This window comes from Magnolia sinica, chromosome 6, assembly GCF_029962835.1.
Source record: "Magnolia sinica isolate HGM2019 chromosome 6, MsV1, whole genome shotgun sequence".
Taxonomy (NCBI): domain Eukaryota; kingdom Viridiplantae; phylum Streptophyta; class Magnoliopsida; order Magnoliales; family Magnoliaceae; genus Magnolia; species Magnolia sinica.
The window spans coordinates 68,844,310-68,860,605 of NC_080578.1; positions in this window are offsets into that span (position 1 = coordinate 68,844,310).

The window sequence follows — 16,296 nt, forward strand, 5'->3', positions numbered from 1 at the left end:
ACATAGTGGCCGACCACCTTTCTTGACTTAACCTCCCTGATTCCCTTGAGCTGACACTGATAAACGATATGTTCCCTGACGAACAATTGTTTAAACTTTCCCAACTACCTTAGTTTGCTGACATTGCAAATTATCTTGCTACAGGTTTCATGCCAACATATTGGACTGCGCAAGAGAAGAAAAAATTCTTCACCGAGGTGCGTAAGTTTTTCTGGAATGATCCTTATTTATTTAAATATTGGAGATGTGTGCGAGACAATGAACATCAAAGTGTCATCTCCTTTTTTCATTCTCAAGCCCGTGGTGGTAACTTTTCTGCTAAAAAAACCATTGCTTAGACATGTCAAAGGTACCTAGACATGTCAAGCAATAAACTATATATTTTCTAGAATTTCTCGATGCCATCGAACCTGCCTTCGATCCCATTGAAGGGGGTTCGATCAATCGAAGGCATCTTTCGATAGATTAAATCGGATGTTTTACGCATGTTTTTTTACTGTTAAAATTTGGTTCCTTTTTATAGGGCATTCAGACCTTGAGAATTTTGAAGGATTTTTTGTGTAAATAGAGGCTAGGATTTTCTCAACTCATACCACACATCTTAGACCTCCATCCTAAGGGTTTCATGCCAATCTTCTTGTGATCCTTCACTCAAATGAGCATTCCATGTTCTTATTCGAAGATATGGATGAACTCTCACCTTTTTTGAGATTAGACACTATGCCTATAATAAAATTCTTATGTAAAATCTCTAGAAGACCCTTTTAGGTGAATTCTCTAGGATTAAAACATTCTCATGAGTTGTAATAGATTCACCCATCCTCCCTTGCCTTTGTCACCTCATTAGCACTTCATATGCAAGGGAAATGGTTAATATAAGAGCTAAAGCATTGGCCAACGCATCAGCTTCAACGATCGGGGGAGAAATTAAGGAGTTAATTCAAGTAATGGAGATCTTTGAAGAAGTAACTCAAGTACGACGTATCAAATGGGCTCAATCTAACAAGCGTCATTTAGTGAGTCCATACTCTCTTTCCTTGTGTAGGATTAAGGGTAAGAGTTTATAGCCCAAACTTGATAGGTTCTTATGTAGGTATTAGGCTCTTGTGTAGGGCCGAATTTACTAGATACGTGTGTGTTCATATTAGTCTCCGTGGGAGCCTCCAGCAGGAGTAAACATAAGTCCTTGGATTAGGACCGAGGTTGTTAGTTAGGCAATAGAAAACTAACTAAAGTCTCTTTTGGGAGCATTCGACAAGAGTTTACACTATATAGGTTCTTGTGTAAGACTACATTTCTTTTATAGGGCTGTAAAGGTTAGATGTGAACTTGATTAAAAATCTCCGATAGTGAATTTTGGTACACACATGGGTTGAGTGTGTTCAACGGGAGTGGAGTAGGGAAATCGAACCGCTATGCATGCTTGTGTTTCTGATTGTTATTTGATCACTCTTTTAATTATGCTTATATGATTGTTTAGATGAATTATATGTATGCATGATTAGATGAATACTAAGAGTTGGTAGTTAGCACATCTCACACATACATGTACACTATCTTGTTTAGACTAGATGCTTAACATGTTTCATCTATTGTAGTCTATGTGATTGGATCCATTATTGGCTTAGAAGCCTAAGTGTTAAATTACTTAGTTTAAATTTGTAATGGCCCATACTCCGAACTAGGATATAAACCCATTAACATAGCCCACCTAAGACTTTGATCCACCTCCTAATCTGATATGGGCTCTAATAAGAGCTAACAAAATGAATGAACGAAGAGGATTTACCCTGGATCACATGTGGGTCCCACATATAAACGGTGCGTGAAATTGCAGTATAACGACTACTATATTAGAAGTATGGAATTGGTCAAAGTGTCCTAGAGGGGGGTGAATAGGACTTTACAGAATTTATACCAATTTAAATCCTAATTTCCTAATCTTGAAGTAATTTTGCAATTAATTAAGTTATGTGAATCTTAACTCCAAAGGCTTCCAAGCCAAGTAGAGGATCCAAACAATAGACTACTCAAGTTATACAATTTAAGCGACTAGTCTATGTAAGATTGTGTATATGAGTGTGTGGGATGTGATTCCTATCAATCCTAAACATTCATGTAATCATGCATCATATTTAAACAACCAAGATAGGCATAATTAAATGAGTGCACAAATAGCTATCCCAAACACAATCATATATAGTGGTTCGGCTACGCGCTTATTCCACTCCTGGTGGACGCACTCAACCCATGAGTGTACCGGATTTCACTAACGGAGGTTTCAAATCAGGTTCACCTCAAACCTTTACAACCTACACAAGGTTGACACTAGGACCTACACAAGGTTCCTAAATATGCCTATACAAGGCAAATCATCCTACACAAGGACTCAAAAGTTTATGCCCTACACAAGAGTAAAATTTCTACACGAAAACCTAAGTTTAGGCCACACAGGCCAAGGTTCTACACAAGAACCTAGGTTTAGGCCACACAAGCTAAGGTTCTACACAAGAACCTAAGTTTAGGCCACACAGGCCAAGGTTCTACACAAGAACCTAAACGTACTCTCCCGTCGGAGGCCTCCACTGAAGTCTTGGTAAATTTGAGATACAACCTGAGACCCAATCCTACACAAGGAATGATCTACAGGATCTCTAGACTCTAATGACTTACTTGTAAGTAGGTAAGCCCCATTCAGCACATGATGAAGATGATCTCCCTTGATGATGGAGGGTCTTCAGCTCTCTTGAACTACAACACTTGTAGATGCTCCAATATAAGTAGCTGGGGTTGGGTCAAGGTATTTTGGTGGAATCTACTCTAATGAATGTGGATCTTTAAGAGACAGAGAGATTCCAGGGTTTGTGCATTCAAGAGATTTCAGCATAATGATTTGTCATTAAGTTGCTAGAGGATCCTTGAATGGTGAAGTTCATTCTCCAATCCAATTTATTAAATATTCAATGATCGCATTTAAGAAAGGATTAAAGGATGAACTCCTATGAGAAAAAGGTTTATGATGTTAGGTAAGCAATAACTCTCACAGAGCTCACTCTTTTTCTCAATACTACCACAAGAACCAAGCTTCTATTTATAAAGGCAGAAAGTCCCAATGGTAATAAATTTGCCAGAAACTATCTGTGTTCAATGTCATCGAACTTATTTCGATGTCATCGAGTGTTACGTTCGATGTCATCGAGTTACGGTTCGATGACACGAGATTTTCATTCAAAGTTTGCTGGACGCTTTCTTGACCTTATTCAATGTCATCGAACGTGATTCGATGTCATCAAAAATTGAATTTCAATGTCATCGAATCGAGTTCGATTCCCTGAAGTTTTAAATTTTTTTTTCTCTAGAGCTTGTTGGACATTTTCTTACCCTTTTTCAATGTCATCGAGCGTGATTCGATGTCATCAAAATTTGAATCTCGATGTCATCGAATCGAGTTTGATTCCTCAAAATTTTAAGAGATTTTCCTTCGAAGATTGCTGGACATTTTCTTGTCTTGTTTCGATGCCATCGAACGTGATTCGATGTAATCGAAATTTGAATCTCGATGTCATCGAGACTAGTTCAAGTCATTTCCAGGAGATTTTTCAAGAAGCTTACTGGACATAAGTTTCTAATTCGTCGATGTCATCAAATCACCATCGATGTCATCGAGCAAGCATGTTCGAATTTTCAGTCCATATATCTTGTGTGGTTGCTGGACATTTGAGAGTCATTTTTCGATGTCATCGAGTCATGTTCGATGTCATCGAACAAGTATGTTCGATGTCATTGAGACATGTTCGATGACTCGAAGTGACAAGCAAAAAACTGATTTGATTTTCTTATTTGTAACTTACTTTTCAAACACAAGTTTCTTTGTTGTTCTTTAAATTTTAGTGGGGATTTTATACCTGAGGTGTTTTGGTCACGGGATGTGAGGCTTAGTTTACCTTTGACGTTCCTGATTCATTCACTTTGTTGAGGCAGCAACTCGTAATTTCTTCTTGTGGGGCTTACTAGACTAACCAACTCAACCATCACATTAATTGACAAACAAAGGCACTTTCAGTGCGTGTGCACGAGGAGTGCGTACTCACACCACGCCAGAACTTAAGGCCCAGTCAAAATGCATTTGACTGGACCAAATCCCAATTTCCTCCTCCTTTCTCGCTCGCTCCCGCGCTGGGAGATTTAAACCCAACTGCAACTGTGATGGAGATGGGACCCACTACTAAAGGAGATGGGTAGATCTGAACTATCCATCAGACGTAGGCTCCACCAACGACCAAAACCTGATGAACCTTGCCGAAAAGAATCGGAGACGTCCCCACCTCTTCGGATGAACAATATCTCACAATCAGAAGAATAACAAGTTTAAGGAACTTTCGACTGGTGCACATCGCTAGATCAGAGGTAATTTGGACCATCAGATCTTGAGGAATGGAAATTCTGATCCTTCGCGACAAAGAAAGAGCCTAGCCAAGCAAGGAAGAAGAGTTGTGTTCTGTCTTTCCCTCTAACACTTCCTCCTTATGGAAAGACACTGCCTGAAAGAACTTGAATGAAACCATCCTGACCATTAATTCTAGGGGCCAGGGATCGTTGGATAGTAGATCCAGATCATCCAGGAAAAACCGATCATGCATTGAATGGTTGCAATGAAAGCTGCCATTAAAACCAAGCCCATTTGCCCGAGCGAACCTGGACGATAGGCAATTGTCCTAACGATCAAAATCGCTGTCTGATGGCCCGATCAAAACCATTGTCGGATGGCCCACCTAAAGACTCTGAAAGAAATGAAGAAATTGAACATAAGCAAGAAGAACAAAGAGAACCGAAATTGAAAAAATGAAAACAGGTGAGTTGCCATTCCACACTCCACAACGAATGGATTACCCCATTCATTACGCACACCACCTACATAAGAAGGCTCCATAAGCCTTGACGCACTATAAAAGCTCCCCACCATTGTTCAGTATATGCACGAAAATGAGAAAGAAAGAAGGAAGAAACCCGCGAAGGAGAAGAAGAAAAGAAGGAAACCCGGGGTGGAAATCCCTTAGCAATAATCCAGGCCGACAGTGTAAGCTCCTTCCTTCCTCGTCCATTCTTATTCTCATGATTTTCCCCTCCTTCAAACTCCCTAATCAAGATAGTGAGAAATCCTCCCTGATAAAACCGAGTTAACTCGGTGGGAGAACACGTCGAGTCTTGAAAATTACTTGATGTAACTTAGAGTCTCTAACGTTCACTCTGATTAAATACAAAAACAAATAAATCACAATAAGGGATTAATTCTAAACTACCCCAAACGTATAACTATAGAGGACATTCAGACGACTAAGGTGAGGGAATCCTTTAAGCTTGCATTAATTTAAGTTGATATGAATTATCTTTCCTTTTACATGCTTTCACGATATTATGATTCTCTCCTTGCAGTTGTTAATTTACTACCAACAATTACTTATCCTTGGGAATTATGGTATGATGTTAATTATGAGTGATCTTCATTATTTTTATGGGGCAATGGATACAAGCATTGCCCTTGCCTTCACCAATTTTGTTGAGTTAGTCCTTACTGCTCTTCTCTTTGTTGAGTTGGCCATTACCACTCTCCTCTATGTTGAGTTATCTATTACTACTCTCCTTTTTTGAGTTGGCTATTGCCACTCTCTTCTCTATTGAGTTAGCCATTTCTACTCTCCTCCTTATTTTGTTAGTCATGTGCTATTTAACTTTATGGCTTGGGCATGTGCCTTGGAATTCCAAAACCCCCATAATTTGAATATCTCTCTATCAATGCAAGTGATGTGTTAGAGGTATCACAAGTAGTGATTCAAATATTTATTGTGTACGTAATGCGTTACGGGTAGTGACCCTCTTGGTCGGCACGTAATTCCGTGGGTTGGTTGGCATGGTGTACAATCGATGTAAGTAAATCACCATGCGTGTTACATCACTTTTTAGGATTTGATGTCATAAACAGTTGCTCCGTGAACACATTGTGTTACTTAAATCCCCCAATCGCGTTGTTATGTTGCCTTTAGATGTTCGCATAAACCCACGTTAATGTTGGAGACGCCAGCGAATCTCCGTAGTTATGGGATGTGGGGCGAGTCGGTTTTCTATGAATTATATTCCACATTGTGATGATCACTACGTATGATGAGCCGCACACACTTTGCTAGGCATGCATTCATATGTATTTTTGTTGCACATACTGATACCGCTCATATTGGTGGAGTACGAGACATATTAGAACCCTTACATTACTTTTATGAATATCTTGAATTACTACTAATCTTAAAGGATAACCATCACTATGAGTAATGCATTGACCCTCTCCAATCGTACAGATGATGCAGGTGATGTACAGGTAGAAGACCTAGAGGACCATCTCCCTGTGAAGGATTATACTGAATAAAATAGGAAAATAGTTTATGATTCAGTTTTATTTATTTTCGTTGCATACTTTGATAATGTAATAAGCTTTCATTGAGAGGGCATTTGATAAAAAATTTTAATTCGCTTATTATTATGAAATGATAAATATAGTTGATTTCACTCTTGTGGATGATTACCTTTGTGAATGTAATTGAGTGTGATTTAAATAGGAAGAAAAATAAGGTGAGACCTTGAGACATCCAAATCTTTACATTATTAACACCTAGGATTCCCAGGCACGAGTATGTACTCGGACCGTGAAAATTTCGAGATGTTACAAAATTGGCATATTAGTTTAATTAAGAAATTGAGTGTTAAAAGGAAAAAAATTATTTGGTCCTAATCACCCCCCTCAAGGATATAACGTTCATTCTATAGCTCCACCAAGCTTCCACGCATATCTTGTGGCCCCCCACCATGCGCAATTTCAATAGGTCCTTATGTAGGACTGCCTCTTATGAGAGTGTGCTAGGTCGTTTAATTTGTATGCATGCGTTCTTGGTTGGCCTAAAGAAAACCTTAAAAGTCTTTGAGGAAGCCATCGACATCGGTGCGAACGCATAGGTTATTAGTTAGCCTATAGAAAACTTTGTATGTCTCCGTGGGGGCTACCGACATGGGTGTGTACATGTAAGGTTCTTGGTTAGCTTGTAAAAAGCCTTATGTCTTCGAGGGAGACAAACATGGGTGTGTATGTGTTGGTCCCTGTGTAGGACTGTCTTTGGTGGGAGTATACATAGATCAGTTTATTTAAGAAATTAAGTGTTAATTAAGAAATTATGTAAGATTCGTACATTTCAATTTCAGCACCGACACACCTTAGATGGACCAGATTAGTGAGCTTTGATCATGACTTTATTTTAGTACTGCAACAACATGAGGCTTGTACCCTAACAACCGCGTGGCCACTGCGATTCCAATGCTATGTGGCATGCCCTATTGTGATACCTAGAGTAAAAGATGCTTATGTGCGTACAAATTGAGGCAGGTTGCTTCTACATACGTGTGGGGCCCACCTAGAGAATCTAGGAAGGAATATCTAAAATAACAATTCCTAAAATTCTAAACTACTCTCCCATCCTCACCTATGCCCTCACAACCACCCTTCCTTAATGACCAAAAAGCTCCTACCAAAGTACCCTACACTCCTTACCCATGCCCAAAATACCCCTACTCACATCCCTCTCTCCCCATTTGTCAACACAACCCATCCCCCTCTCCCCTCAAAGGCATGAGGGCCCATGCCCTGGCCCATGCTAGCCCATGTTAAGCCACTCTCATGTTTCTTTCCCTCCCCATCCTACCTTTCGTTCTTTTCCCTCTTCCCTCTCAATCCTAAAATTTCTACCCAAAGCCCTAAACCTCTCTCATTTCCACCATTTTTCCTAGCAAGAGAGAGTGAGAAGAAAAGAGATTAGAAAAAAAGGAAGTGAGATTAGAATGAGAGATTAGGGAAAGATCAAGAGAGAGAAAAAGAAAGAAAGATTTTAGAGAAATTTAATTAAAAGGGAGAGATTAGAGAGATGGTTTGAGAGAAAAGAGAGATTGAGAGGGAATTAGAGAGAGGGAGCTTAGGAAAAAGTAGGGGAGCTTGGTGGACCATCCAATTATTGATCCGACCCGATTCAACCATTCATCCGACATTGTGAGTGCAAGGGAGGAAGAACTTCCCTCTTTTTTTAAAAAAATATTTTCTTTCATTTTGATGGGCCACACAAAGGTGGGACCCACCTTGTGCATGTATAGTATGTATGGTGGGCCCCATAATGACGGGGGCCCATCTAATCACGAAGATCTTCTTCCCTCTCCTTTTCTTTTTACATTTTTTTAATGCTTTGTTGTAGGGCCCACAAGTGGGCCACGTTGCAAAACAGCGTGTCCCGCACATTGGTATGATGTGGACCATCTTGTGTCGCCTACTGTGATGTTTACCTTCCAACTTGTTGATTGGGATCACACATCTCTAGATGGTGAAAAATACAAAGATCAACTTGATCTCAAGCTTCCTGGGCCAATTGTGACCTAACCAACTCGATGGATGGAGTGGATCCCTAAGGTGGAACAACCTTCTGTGCAAAAACCAAAAAAGGGAGAGTACAACAACTGCTACTACTGGTGTGTAAATAGTGTCCTTGGATGCTAATGCGGTCAACGCCCAACAATTATACAACTGCCTTCCTCAAGGGCTAACGAGGTAGGGCCCACTACTGGCCCTACTGTGGTGCATTTACTATATCCACACCATCCATCCATTTCGTCAAATCATTTTACGCCATGGGACAAAGAATGAGGCTGATCTACATCTCAGGTGGACCACATCACAAAGAACAGTGGGGCTGGGAACTCCCCAGCATCAGGGACGCCACATGCAGGACGTGGGGAGTGGAATTTTTTGGATTGAAAAATCTAGAAAATTTAGAAAAAATAATGGTTCTTCAAATCTAAAGTCCTGGGTGATGGGATTTGAAGAAGATCAAAATATGTAAATGTGAGGCTGAAAATCTTCTAAGATCTAATAAATTGAATTGAAAAGAAAAATGATCGACTTCTAAATCTAGAGAATTTAGAAGAAAATGAAGAAAATATATTTAAAGAAGAGAATAACTTGAGAAAATAAAGAAGGAGAGAGAAGGAGAAGATGAGAAATCACTTCCCTGGGCCTCACACTCTTCCAATCACTGAAAGTCGAAGACAATCGTTTGGTCTTGAAGAAGTAAAAGCTCTCTTTCTTTTCATAAACATAACATAGTATCCTTAGGTTTAGGGAAACACCATTACAAATTCGCAATTACATTAAATGACTAAAGTACTCCTACTAAAAAAGTTTTTTTTTAAAAAAAAGAAATTTGCACAAAAAATTATGCGCGTATTGTCTCAAAAAACAAATAAATAAAATATTCATAAAATTGGGCCTCCATTCATGGGACCCACCATGATGTATATGTTTCATCCATGCTGTCCATATATTTTGCCAGATCAGTTTAGGCGATGGGCCCAAAAATCAAGCCGATCTACATCTAAGGTGGACTACACTGCAACGAACAGTGGAGCTAGGAACTCCCCAACATCAGGGCCCACCAGGATGTATTTGTTTAATCCACATTGCCCATCCAATTTTCCAGATGATTTTAGGCCTTGGGCTGAAAATTGAAGAAGATCCAAATCTCGGGTGGACTGCACTGTAGGAAACAATGCCTATTGTTGAAACCTTCTAGACCCACTATGATGTTTATAAGCCATCGAAACATGTCCAAGATGGGGCTCATTGGGCCCGCCATGAACTAGGGAGCCTGATAGATGAGTGCATTATCCTTATATGGACCCCACTTGATAAAAAAAAGTGTGGTAGCTGGGCAACGGCCAAAGGCGCTACTGAGTGTGGGATGTTGTCCTGGGTGTGATCAGGACCCACCATGATATATGTATTTCATCCACACTGCCCATCCAATTTTTCAGATTATTTTAGGCCATGGGTTGAAAAATGAAGCTAGTCCAGATCTTAGGTGGACCACACCACAGGGAACAATAGGGGTAGTGAACGCCCTCCATTGAAAGCTTTGTAGCCCCATGTGATGTTCATATGCTATCAAACCTATTCATATGGTCTCACATGACCTGGATGAAGGGAAAACATAGATGTCCACTTGATCCAAAATTGTGGGGACCACACGAGTGGGCTACACTGCATGGTAGCTTGGCATGTTGTCCAAGCAGGTGTTCACAACCCCAAGTGTAGGGTCACGATGTAATAATAATCTCGGTAAGATCGAGGTTGAATCTATAGGGACTGATCATGTGCGTTTTTAAAATTAACTAGAAGTAAAACTAGAAGAAGATGTAAAACTAATTATGAACTGATTAAGAGAATAATTGTGAATTAAGTAATTAAAACTAAGAATTTAAAGGTGGGAACTAGGGTGTCAAGGATCCACTTATAGTGATCAGGGAGCCCTCTTGCTTGAATTAAGCAATATAATTAGAATTGGAGTCCTATCCTATACAATTGGAAAATATATCAATAAAACCAAATTTGAACTTCCACTGACATAATTCTCAATGAAGGAGAACTATGATAATTGACAGGGATTCCATCACCAAACCATGCCCAGGAGACAATAGAAAACAACAAGATTTACCAATCCTATAATCTCAAAGCAGAAGAAGGGTGAAGATTAGGAAGGATTCCATCACCCTACCATGCCCAAAGGACGATGGTGAACAACAGGACTTATTAATTTCACAATCTTAAATTAGGAAAAGAAGATACTCAAAGCTATTACAGATCTACTGTAATTTGAGTCACAATAAATCATTAAAAACTGAAAGTATTTCTTAAATATCAAATTAAAATCCACGGAGTTCAACATAAACATGAATTAAAATAAGAGAAACATCCCATCACACTACAAGCTTCACCTCTTAGCCCTAGCTAAGAGGTTTAGCCAACCATAGACATGATTGATTCTAAAACCCTAGAAGAAAGCATAAAAACAATTAAGGAAGAAGAAGAAAAACTCTTGGTGACGACTTCTCTACCCTTTTTTTCCAACTCCTTAAACCCTAGAATATGCCTAAGAACATCTTAGGGAGTCCTATTTATAGTTGTGGAACTTCGAATTTTGCACCTAGTTGGAAAACTCTAGAAACCGCCTCAAATCTACGCAGTTTGCTCCACACAGTTTTCCAAAATAAACTTCACTCTGCGCAATTTTACAAAATGACCCAGAGTTTCAAAATATACTTTTTCGGGACAATTTCAAGATTCCTTTTTTTCACTTCAAATCTTTGATTCTCTTCATTCCTCACTTGGTTTTCTTGGATCTTTGGCATGTGAATTCTTCAATCTTAGTTTCCTAAGATCCATCCATTGCCTTGGTGATTCTTGAGCATCAAATCCATGCTTTTAGTACCCTTTTCAATCCAAGCTCTTAAATTCACATTGCAATACAAACATAAGTAAAATATAACATTAAGCATTATAATGTTCATAAAACCAAGATATAAATGGGGGATAATATATAATATTTGACCCTCAATACAATCCCCAACTAGCATTTTGCTAGTCCCGAGCAAAGTATGCGAAAAATATTTTGAGAACCACAGGATAATTTCTATAAGCTCAATTGGTTTTAAAAAAATAATCCAGATAATAGAATTTTAAAATACATCAATGTTGTGCATTACCTTCTCCTAAACTCTAACACTCGGTAAGTTTCATAATTAAGTTCAAAGAATTAATCCTCCAATTAGAAAAATTCTAAACATTGAGTTCCATGGGTGTATAATGAAGTCTAGACTTATCACAATCAAAGGTTCAATTCGTCACTTTCATGATAACATTGATAATTAAAAGAGCATTCAGGACAACCAAAACCTAAACCGAAACTTGCCTTACAGTTCATCTTTTAGTTCCCTCTTTTATTCCTCTAGTTTTTTATTTTTCCATCAATGGCTTTCATGCTATGTCAACATTTTTAAAGATCTTTAATAGGTAGCCCTTTTCGGGCACAACTATTTTTTTATCTGGGAATTTTCTTTTTCTTTCTTTTCAATTTTTCCCGTTGAACATGATGGACAAATTCCCTAGGTTGGTTCCTTCCATGCGTAATAATCATCAAGTTAACAATCCAATATCAAATTGACAGTTTACTGTGTAAGCTAGATGTGACATGTGAGATAATGACTCAATTAATGTTTAAAACTTCTAATCAAGGATTAATGACTTAACTTAATTTTGAGATCTCCCAAGTGACTAAACTCCAAGAGACATAAGGCATCAACATCAAGCATCTTGTAATTCTAATTTTTCAAAAATTTTCTAATTTTCTGCAATTTTTGCTCAAAGACTAAGAAAACACTGATTAGCTTGTCTAATCTACACCCCCAACCTAAAATCTACATTATCCTTAATGTAAAAGAAATAAACATGTAATAAAAAAGAGACAATGAAAAGAAAAGGGAAGTGATGGAAAGATAATACCTGAAAAAGGAATTTTTGAGGCTTTTCCAATGATCTCAGTGTGAAGATGGGTTAGCACAAAAGACTCAACAAATAATAAGAAAACTATCCTAAAATAGTGGAAAGCAAACTATCCTAATCCTAAATTCTTTGAAAGTAGTAAACCTAACTAGAAAAACAGGGAAAAGCTACTCAGTCATGTTGCAAGGTTCCTCCTCCGGCCAATATCTTGATAAATTTCTCAGTAAGTTTCTTAACAAGATCATCCAAAAGCCATTTTTATAATAGGCTTGGATGTCCTGGAGCATGAATTTCCAGAGAAATTTATGGACCTCAACATAAAGTTTCCTTTTAATCTCCTGAGGTGTGCAAAGTAAATATGACTCACCTGTGACAGAAAAAGTTTCAATGTTAGAACACCATGTAATTCAGAAGAATTCTCAATAGGTGATGTAGTCTCAACACATTCCAAAGTTTCATGCTCCAGTTCAATTTTCAGCTCCTCCTCCTTTAATGGTAAATATTCAGGATCTGTAGAAGGTGGGGCTTCAGAATAAGGGTTCTCTCAGTCAGTAACAACTACCGAGGTATTATCTTGTAAGGCATCCACTATTTCCTTTATCATATTATCATTTGGATCTTCAAAGTGTGCCAAGCAATCTTCTAAAGAGCTTGGAGATTCAAATGAGAGAGACTCGTTCTCCACATTGAGATATGTGATGATATGCCTAATAACTCCATCGTCTTTGAAAGTAGATGGAAACATGTTCTCTTGCTCTTCATCTTGGTGAGAATAAATCGTCACCAGATATATCTTGCCTTGCCCTGCATAGATAGATTTAGGATCAGCAGGTAAAAAATTGATGTGAAGACTCTGTTCATTGATACCACTCAGTAAAGGCATTGTATCATCAAGGGTTGACAACTCAAATAGTGGTCTCCACTGGGTGGTTTCAAATTCTAGAGTCCTATCGAGCAACTCATCCATCTCCCTAACCAAATTATAATTTAACTTAGGGGAGTGGTCTAAATATGCATAACAAGATTTGGAAGGGTCAGTTGAAAGGAGCTCATCCTCCACATTTAAATCAGACATGTCAGATGGATGAAGTAGATTATTATGGTCAACAACTTCCTGTACCTCTTGATCATTGACCTGGACCAAACTTGAGTTTGATTCCAATGAAATTTAGGCTGTAAACTCATGACTACCATCCCAATCCTCATCATTTTCCAATTCAGTGTAGTACACAAGTGGGATGGGATCACTTTCCTCACACTGTTTTTCTAGGTTGAGTTGAGGCATGAATAAACTAACCTCTTCATCCTCATTGAAGTCAAGTGTGTCATGTGACTGGAGTATATCAGTATCATTATATTTGAGAGACACATCTCTTGATCATTCTTTTAGACAGTCATCGAGATCGACTCTTTGGAAAATTGAACCATATGCTCATTAACACAATCCAACTCTTCATTCTCAATTTCAGTACCCTCTGCAAGCGAGCTAAGATCACTTTCTTAATATTGTATTTCTGGATTGGGTTGAGGCTAGGATAAACTAGCCTCTTCCCCCTCATTGAGGTGTGACTAATGTTCTAACCTGGTTGATTTAATCAATTCAATAGATTTTTTAATGGCTACGAATGATTACATGAGATATTGATTGAATTGCTCTTGTGCATTCATGAGTTTTTGAAGTGAATCCTCTTGGATTGTTTCTGGTTGGATTTCAAAGGTAGGGGATCCAAGAGAATAATCACTATAATCTCTTGTTGGTTTATCTCTCCAATGTTGATGTTTCCACTAATCATAGTCATATGGGTCATAGGTGGGAAAGTTGGATGTTTGTTGGTACACATTATCACCCATAATATAATCATGCATTGTTTTCTTCTTGTCTAATGGGTGATACTCGTTCTCACTCCAATACGGGTTATATGGAGTGTAATTATTCTCCCAGTTATAATCACCAAAGGACTTCTTAATCGGTGGAGCATGATATTCCATTTGGTTCTCGATGATGTTTCCAGAAAAATTTTGAGACGTAGGTTGTTTTCTAACATAATCATCTGACAGCCCTTCACAATTTCTCGCATTCTCTAAAACTAGCTCAACATATTGACATTCTCACTCTTGCATATACATGGTGAAACCCTAATCCTGAACCTAATCCTAACATAAAATAAAAGAAAAAAATAATCCTGCAGCAATATGTAAAGTAAGTAGAGGAGAAGTTAGAAAGAGTTTACTGGTTTGGAGAGTTCTATGTTAAGATCCTATAAAATAGAAAACAATGTTAGTCCCTAAAAAAACAAAAAAAATTCCAGAAAAATCCTAACCTAAAAATAAAACAAAAAATTAGTCCTCAAAATAAATTAGTTTTAAAAACAAATTAAGAACATTTCTAAATCTAGAAATAAGAAGTTAGTTTCTAAAAAAACTAAGAAAGTTTCTAAATCTAGAAATAGAAAGAAAAGTTAGTTTCTAAATCTAGAAATAGAAAAGAAAAAATTAGTTTCTAAAAAAAATAATTAAGAAAGTTTTTAAATCTAGAAATAAAAAGTTAGTTTCTAAAAAAATTAAGAAAGTTTTTAAATCTAGAAATAGAAAGGAGAATTACAAAGAAGCTACTAAATTAGAAGTTTCTATTTTGGGATCCTATAAAAGAAAAAGGAAAGTGAATTAGTTTTAAAAAAAAGAACTAAAAAAGTAACCTAGTTTCTAAAAAAAGGAAAAGGAAAGTGTAAGACCCATATCCTAACCCGTACTGTTCGGTCAACTCCCACAATCCTTCCCGTCGAATTTCGGCAATCCGTAACCTATGATCGATGTTTGTGCATGACCATAAGTCATATCTCGTAGATTTGAGTCAGCTCAATCCGAGACTTGTACCATTGCGACCACACCGTCGCCGTGGTTTCAATGCTGCGTCTTGCGCGACGAAGTGGTACCCAGGTCAGGAGATGTGGGCCCTCGTTCAGTTTGAGGAAACCCCACGCGTTTGTAATCCCAAGAAAATCTCTATAACATGTCAAATCAATCTAATCAATCACCTCACATATCAAGTACATGTCCCATCCCAAAAGCAACCCCAAAGTCAAAGCTACGCATCCCTTACATGTTAAGTACACATCACTCACCCATCACCCATCCCTCTCTCTCTTACGTCCCATCCTCTCTCTCTCTCTCTCATTTCTTCATTTTTCAAGCAAACCCCATGAGAGCATCCAATGTCCAAGCTCCATGAGAGAGCTTTATGTGGCCCACTTTCTATCTCCCATCTCCACCATCCAAGTTTCATCTCAACCATTGAAATTGTTCCTATGGAGCTCTAGCATGCATTGGCGGAAGAAGGAAGAAGAGATCAAAGGTCGGTCTATAGGCCTAGATTTTATATTTTTATGATGGGCCAAGTGAGGCCTACCGATTGACGGTATGGATCTCACTTTGGACCCTAGGTGTGGCCGATGGCCCACCTTGATTCCCATGATCATTCCATGATGGGGCCATTCTCTATGGACCCCATCATGATGTTTACTTTTCAAAGTTTTGAAAGAGGTCATCTAGACCTTCCGTCTTGGTGGAGAAAGAATCTCCACTGTTGATTTTTGATTTGGTGGGTGTACATGTATTGGGACCCACTTGATGTATGTTGTAAATCATGGAAGGGAGGGCCTATAGTGTCGGGGTCCCTCCATCACTCGATCTCTCTCTTTCTCTCTCTCTCTCTCATCCTCTCTTTTCTATTTTTTTGGATGATGATGTGGCTGTGTGGCCCACCCGGATGTACCCCACCTTGATGATGGGAAAACACACATATTAGATTGATCCAAGAAAGTGGGCCACATCCACGTGGGATCCACCTTGATGACATATCCACGCCGTCTGTCCAGTGT